Raw genomic sequence first — 8308 nt, 5'->3', positions numbered from 1 at the left:
AGAAAGGACCAGGTTGTTTTATAACATTAACTTTAGCATATTGTGTTACAGTATTGTATTTTATTTGTAATTAATTCAATGCTTCCTTCGGGGTGTTAGATAACTGTTGAGGGTGACTAATCCTGACTGTGTGCATAACAAGGTAACAGAACCAATGCTAAACAATTTACTATATGTCATATACTTTCACAGAACCAACGCTTAACAATTTATTATGTGTCATATACTTTCACAGAACTAACGCTAAACACAGCAGCTGGTGTTTGATACGAAGGGATTTGTAAAGTCCATATACCATTTTAGTTTTGCCATATGCTGTATGTTATGGATTACAATATGCCAGAGCAAGGACCAGAATGTTATCATCTTTTTTTATGTCTTGGTTACAACAGTTTGTGTATACTTTACAATCAGCAATAAATAATTGGAAACTTGAATACATTTTCTTTTGCGTTTTATGTCATCATATTTGGATCTACGTCTATGCTGTTCACTCGTCACTCGGGGCGGTCGGGTAGCCTAGTGCTTAAAGCGTTTGCTCGTCACGCCGAAGACACGGGTTCGATTCCCGACATGGGTACAATGTGTGAAGCCCATTTCTGGTGTCCTACACCATGATATTGCTGGTTTATTGCTAAAAGCGGCGTAAAACAATACTCACTCACCCAGTCATCACGCAAGGTCTCAGTTCGAATCCTGGCAAGTGTTAAGTGAATGTCTGGTTTCTGCCATCGGGACACTGCTACCTCATTCACTTTAATTCGTTTATTCCCAGTCAAGATCAGAGAGGTGTTAGACGACCAGAGTCGCATTGCCCTTTGAACAAGTTGATTTTCTTGTTAGATATATTCACATACTTAAGAGAATACCGTTTTGTTCCTTGTAAATCGTTCATATTAAAAATAACGAGCTACGTTTAGTTCCCTGGTTAAGTAAAAGGTAAGTGCTTTGTGTTAATGTCATGTTTGACCAACTCTGAATTATGATATATCCATGGCGCACACGGCAACAATTGTATGATAATGTTTGTAGAAACATTATGGGTTAACAGCTACTTCTTCATTTTTGCTAAGACCTTTTTCTGTAGTATAAAAAAAATATCTAAATAGCAATGTTGATGGCAATTAATTACAGTTGCTGCCACTGTCTGTATGTTTGTCTGTCTCCCTGTCTCCCTGGCTGTCTGTCTGTCTGTCTATCTGTTTGTCTGCCTGTCTGACTGTCTGTATTTTTGTCTGACTGTCTGTATGTCTGTCTGTCTCCCTGTCTGTCTGTCTGTATGTCTGTCTGTCTGTCTGTCTGTCTATCTCTCTTTAAAAGAACCTGGCCATGATGGTTGAACGTGTTTCTACTTGGTGAACATTGACCAATCGTCTGTGTAGACCTGATCCCTCCTACATACAGCAGGACCAGGGTTCGACGTTGGTATCGCCCTTACGTGCTTACTGTACATATTTCTCCCACAACGGGCGTTCTACCCCTCTGCCTCTTCGAGTCAATTGCTCTCCCAGACATCACGTGATGGAAAGACAGGATAACAAAAATATGTGCTAAAGATGGTTCGTGAAATCGCGGGGAGGGGGGAAGGGATGGCGGAAATGAGTTATAATCAGGGTTTAATTAAATACGACTAAAGGAAGACAATGAAGTGTCAGTCCTTGGCATGGTGTCTCAATGGTCTAGCACTACAGTCGTCTGTAGGATATAGGTTTCTGTAGGTATAACAGACATACACGCCATCCATAACCCGAGACGTAGTTTACAATACACCATCAACAGAGTAGGATACCGGCTTCGGTAGATATCACAGACATACACGCCATCCATATCCTGAGACGTAGTTTACAATACATCATGAAACAGTAGGATACCGGCTACTGTAGATATCACAGACATACACGCCATCCATACCCCGAGACGTAGTTTACAATACATCATGAAACAGTAGGATACTGGCTTCAGTAGATATCACAGACATACACGCTATCCATACCCCGAGACGTAGTGTACAATACATCATGAAACAGTAGGATATCGGCTTCTGTAGATAACACGGACAAACACGCCATCCATACCCCTAGACGTAGTGTACAATACACCATGAAACAGTAGGATACCGGCTTCTGTAGATATTACAGACATATAGACGCCATCCATACCCCGAGACGTAGTGTACAATACATCATGAAACAGTAGGATACCGGCTTCTGTTGATATCTGAGACAAACACGCCATCCATGCCCCGAGACGTAGTGTACAATAAACCATGAAACAGAGTAGGGCCTTGGATATCAGTGCGGAGTGGGGAGAATAATACAGAAAGGGTTCTACAAAGGGGGGTAATTAACTTAATGGGCAAGCTCTTTCAAACAAGCATACCAGTCTGATGAAGGCACCGAAGCGTCATATAATCGTTAAGAGTGACTTGTTAAAGGCCCTCAACTTATATGGAAACAGTAGATATGCTGAATCACATAGACGGGTGTGTGCCCCTGCTGCGCATTTTGATTCATATATGTTCAGCCAACATAGATCCTATGTGAACACAACTGTGGGGAATTCAACAAATCCTACTTTCCTGGGTAAAACGGCAAATGTGATTTCATCTATATCGTCAGTGTTATCATACAGCCATGCACAGTCACTCTGAAGGACAGCATTGACTATTTGGTCGTGCCGGAACTATATCCCGATAAGCTCATGGAAGTGTATTACCACTGGGAATTTCCGTTTGTATTAACATATACTTTTAACGTTCGCCTGGTGAAAGAATTGCAATTCCTTACATAAATATGATTATGAGCTGGAGGTCTGGTCGAGCTGAAACGAAGGCAAGTGTTTTGTGTTTCCTCATTCGTCCGACCCTGAAATGTCAATAGACTACGACGTCTTACAGGGAGCAGGACATGGACTCCTGAAAATATCACGGACAAACACGGCATCCATACCCTGAGACGTAGTGTACAATACACCATGATACACGGAGCAGGACATGGACTCCTGAAAATATCACGGACAAACACGGCATCCATACCCTGAGACGTAGTGTACAATACACCATGATACAGGGAGCAGGACATGGACTCCAGGAGATATCACAGACAAACACTCCATCCATACCCCGAGACGTAGTGTAAAATGATACAGAGAAGAGAACACCGACTTCTGTAGATATCACAAAAAAACACACCATCCATAGCCCGAGGCCTCGTGTACAATACACCATGATGCAAAGAGCAGGACATGGCGTCCTAAAGATACCACTGACAAACACGCCATCCATACCCCGAGTTGAAGATAACAAAAAATGTATGGGTTGTCAGTGGGATGTTTGCTGTTTCAGAAGGAACATTTCCTCGTGGTCAGTCGTTATTCAATGTATATGTTCAGATTAACGAGCTGAAAAAAATATGTTTCGCTTTCGAAAGGAACCAAAGTATGTTTGTCACATCTGTTGGTAATATGAAATGGCAAATCATGTGGTGGATACATGTTCTATTAGTTTAATCCATTTTCTAGTTACCAACAACAATTGTCACTAAAATAAGTTGTTGTTTTTAAATACCGACTTAGGTTTGTTTTGCCACAAGAACAACACTTAGTATTTTGATGTAGCAACTACTACGCGACAAACAGTAATCATAACAAGACTTAAATTTGGATTCGAATCCACAATCACCTGGTCTTTGCACAGTCGAAGGTTGTATTCCTCACAAGGTAACCCTGAAAAAACACACTACATGAGACATTCTCTCTCTCTCTCTCTCTCTCTCTCTCTCTCTCTCTCTCTCTCTCTCTCTCTCTCTCTCTCTCTCCTCTCTCTCTCTCTCTCTCTCTCTCTCTCTCTCTCTCTCTCTCCATGGCGCAGTTCAACACGAATGCCCTACTCAGACACAGTATACTAACTCTGAGCTGACTAGACTTTGTTTTATCACTTTAATGACCAGCACCAGGTAGTATATGTGCTGATATGTATGTATGTTTGTATCAGTTGTAAGCTAAAACCTATAACACGTGGTATTCTATGTTAACTATAATAAGTATAGTTACAATACAACCAACGTTGTCTTTTTGTTTACATTCAAATGATACTACATTATGACACATCCATTTTAATTTCCGTGTTTTCTTCCTGAAATTATTCGTATTTATTATAGGTCTACATGCATACATTGTGATTCTGTTGAATTTAATTTCAAAACTAATGTCATTGCTTGTCAGCGGGTCAATGTGCGGTTGTATATCAAGGACAATTTTTGCCTGACCAATACTGTACACTGTCCATCCGTCAAGCAGGGATGTGCTTCTAAAACACTGTTACCTGGAGAGAAACGGTGCTATGTCATAAACTGACACTGAACTATAAGTGCACAGTAACCTCACCAAAATGTTTGACTATACACGAACTCATATTTTGCAAGGGCGAACATTTACAAAAGAGAACCGTTGAAGATTATGTTACATTACAAAAACAATGTTACATGCGAGTTGTGCCCCTAAACATATTTTCATAACCAACAATTGGCTTTGAATCTACGTTTAAAACCTATGGCCCATAAAAGGTAATTTTGTCTCATTGACCAAGCAAGTGGTTTGAAACACAATGTCGCCTGTTGTGAAGAGATAATTTCCTCCACACACCCATGTAGCTATTGTGTTTCAATGAAGGAAGTTATAACATCCTCACTTCCAAGCTTCACAGCCACAAGACACAATCAGACGTTGTACACTGAGATCCTGGGGAGGTGGAGCTGGGCCAACAGCACAACAACAGCAAGTATACTGCTATACTCATTACAACAACAGGTGTTTCTAACCAAGTGAACATTTCGTGTTGTTTTGTTATAAGGGGACGTGGAGCTCGGCCTCTAACAACAGCAAGTATACTGCTATAGTCATTGCACGAACGTGTGCTTCTAACCAAGTGTGCATTTCGTGTTGTTTTGTTATAGGAAATAAGGATAATGGAACAGGCTTATATGTATATCGACATTCTGTGATGTATATCAACAATCTGTGATGTATATCAACATTCTGTGATGCATGTCAACATTCTGTGATGTATATCAACACTCTTTGATGTATATCAACACTCTGTGATGTATATCAACATTCTGTGATGCATGTCAACATTCTGTGATGTATATCAACACTCTGTGATGTATATCAACAATATGTGATGTATATCGACATTCTGTGATGCATGTCAATATTCTATGATGCATATCAACACTCTGTATTGTATATCAACATTATGTGATGCATATCAACATTCTGTGATGCATATCAACATCCTGTGATGTATATCAACACTCTGTATTGTATATCAACACTCTGTGATGTATATCAACATTCTGTGATTTATGGCAGAACTATCACATGCACGTCTCACCGAACACCTATATGTATCTTACATTTATTGTATACGTTTTGTTTCAGGTGATATGGCACCGATGACAATTCTGTGCGTAGCGTGCATAATGGTGTACACTCGTGGTAAAGTCATTGTGAATCTTTCCAATATGATAGATTTTATTATTTCAAGTTTCTAGATTTCTGACATGTTATTCATTTATATCTGTAACATGCACATTTCTATAGATAGCATCACTCCTCCTTGTATCATCATCAGTTGTAGTTGTGAAACTAAGTATGCCATATCGTTAATCGCAAGGGCCAGTTTTAATTATTGAACATAGTATAACCTTTTTAATGTTTTTTTTTCAGAAACGTGCTTCAGTAATATACATTTTTGCCATCATTTTCAGCTGCCAAATGCAACGGATACCAACACTGTTCAGAGTGTGACAGCACCACAGGATGTCTCAGTGTGAACCTGGGTATTTTGATCAGAAGTGCAGTTCAATTTGCAACGAAAATTGCCGAAACAAAAAATGCAAACTGTCAATAAGTGGCAATGTTAATTGCACTGAGGGTTGTGTCCCGGGATACCAAGCCCCAGGGTGTAGTCGGCCACGTTACAACCTAGGAGGTTTTTGTACAGAATGTCCAGGTGGGTGTGATGGAGGACATTGTAAGCTGGTCTCCTCCTGTGTGTCTGAATGTGTGGACTCCTATCTTGGGTCTGGCTGCAAGACATGTCACAGAGGGTGTAAGACATGCAACAGAATAACAGGAACATGCACTGAGTGTCATCCTTCATATCCCGGTCCGAACTGTGAACAGGAGACGACCACTACCAGATGTTGTGAAGGTGGTTGTGTACCTGGACATATAGACAGAGACTGCAAACATTGTTCTGACAAATGTCTCAATAAGACCTGTCACCCTAAGAACGAACCCTTTGATAAACAATGTAATCCAGGATTCTATGGTGAAAACTGCAACAAGACATGTGGTGTGTGTATTGATGGAGACTGTGATCAGATGTCAGGGATGTGCTTCAGAGGGTGTAACAAGACCACACTTGGATGTGAACCTTCCCGTAGAGCCAACTGTACTTTAGCTGAATGTGAAACATGTCCACAAGGTGAATATATTATATTTATATTAATAGAAAATAGAGGGGAGATATATCACGCATAACCAATGGATTATCCACATGCAAGGCTTCTGCTGTCCATTCCCTGTTCTGTGTTAGTACATGAACGGACTGGAATCACCCATCTATGTTGTACTTGAACAGGTTAGACTTGAGCGTATGAACCACTGATAATCTCTCTGCCCTAAGTTAACTCTTTCAACAGCTGGAGTTGATACCAACACAAAGTTAACACAGGACATATTCAAAATGAGCATTTATTGGTTCTTGTTTTGTTTGTATGTAGATGAAGAGAAGAGTGATGAGTGGGATCTCCATCAGTCCATCAACATTGGGCTGCTGACAGTGTTGTGCTTCTATGTGTGTTCTGCATCCTGATCACCGTTTGCGTCTGCTATTGCCGAATTATGGCCTCACAGCGGTAAGGTTTCATTCATTCATTCATTCATTCATTCATTCACAGTGGTAAGGTTTCATTCATTCATTCATTCATTCATCCATCCATCCATCCATCCATCCATCCATCCATCCATCCATCCATCCATCCATCCATCCATCCATTCATCCATCCATTCATTCACAGCGGTAAGGTTTCATCCATCCATCCATCCATCCATCCATCCATCCATCCATCCATCCATCCATCCATCCATTCATTCATTGACCAGGCGTAATTATTCAATAATATTGGGAGTCCTTGTAATCGTTCATCCCTATAAGTGTTCGTAGTATCAACTTATCATTTGACATCAATATATGTGGCGGTTTTGGAAATTTGTAGAGAGAGTCCAGGCGAGGAGGCAGTTGAATACCGAGATGAACCGACCAGGGAGAGGCTAGCATCGATGTTTATAAGATCACAGAATACATACTGTGACGTAGACTAGAGCGCCAGTGATCGTCTTCCTGTCGATGTTGACAGGGACACAGAGTAGCGACTGTGATGTAGAGAGTGACATGGAGCCAATTTGTCTTCCTGTATATCTTGACAGGGACACAGCTTAGACACTGTGATGTAGACGAGAGTGACATGGGGCCAGTGATCGTCTTCCTGTAGATGTTGACAGGGACACAGAGTAGAGATTGATGTAGACGAGAGTGACATGGGGCCAGTGATCGTCTTCCTGTAGATGTTGACAGAGACACAAAGTAGAGACTGTGATGTAGACAAGAGTGACATGGGGCCAGTGATTGTCTTCCTGTAGATTTTGACAGGGACACAGCTTAGTCACTGGGGTATAGACAAGAGTAACATGGGACCATTTATTGTCTTCCTGTAGATTTTGACAGGGAAACAGCTTAGACACTGTGATGTAGGCTAGAGTTACATGGGAGTAATGATAGCCTCCATGTAAACGTGAGGTGAGGTGAGATGGAATCAGGTTTGACATCCTGTTCAAGGTTATTGCAGTTATTTTGCGATGGGAAGCAAATGTGTGCGTGTGCTTGCATGAAGATGTTTGTAATAGACAAGACCAAAGTAGTCCTTGTTGTAGCTCCTGTATGCCCAGCGGCGGCAAAGGAAACTGCAAGTGCCATTTTCGGGGCAGACGCTATAACCACCAGACCATAAGAACGGCTCTCCCTGTATAGGTTGATGAGGACACAGCACAAGGACTACAGTGTAGACTACAGTGTACACAAGACACGGGACATGGAGCCAAGTGACAGTCCTCCTGTAGAAGTTAATAAGGACACAGCAGAAGCAATATGGGGAAGCCACGTGACATGGAGCCAGTGACAGTTCTCTAGCACAGGTGCCTTGAATTTGGGGAGAGTGATATTTGTCACTGCCAGTCTTATTTC

At 41.3% G+C, this 8308-nt stretch overlaps 1 pseudogene; it reads left to right on the top strand.

The window, feature by feature from the left end:
- Positions 1 to 4662: 4662 nt before the first annotated feature.
- On the top strand, positions 4663 to 7632 carry LOC139460930 (scavenger receptor class F member 1-like; annotated as a pseudogene).
- Positions 7633 to 8308: the final 676 nt, after the last annotated feature.

Source organism: Haliotis cracherodii, unplaced genomic scaffold (genome assembly GCF_022045235.1).
Source record: "Haliotis cracherodii isolate W230 unplaced genomic scaffold, xgHalCrac1.p SCAF_14, whole genome shotgun sequence".
Lineage (NCBI taxonomy): Eukaryota > Metazoa > Mollusca > Gastropoda > Lepetellida > Haliotidae > Haliotis > Haliotis cracherodii.
This window is presented reverse-complemented; position numbering and strand designations above follow the sequence as displayed.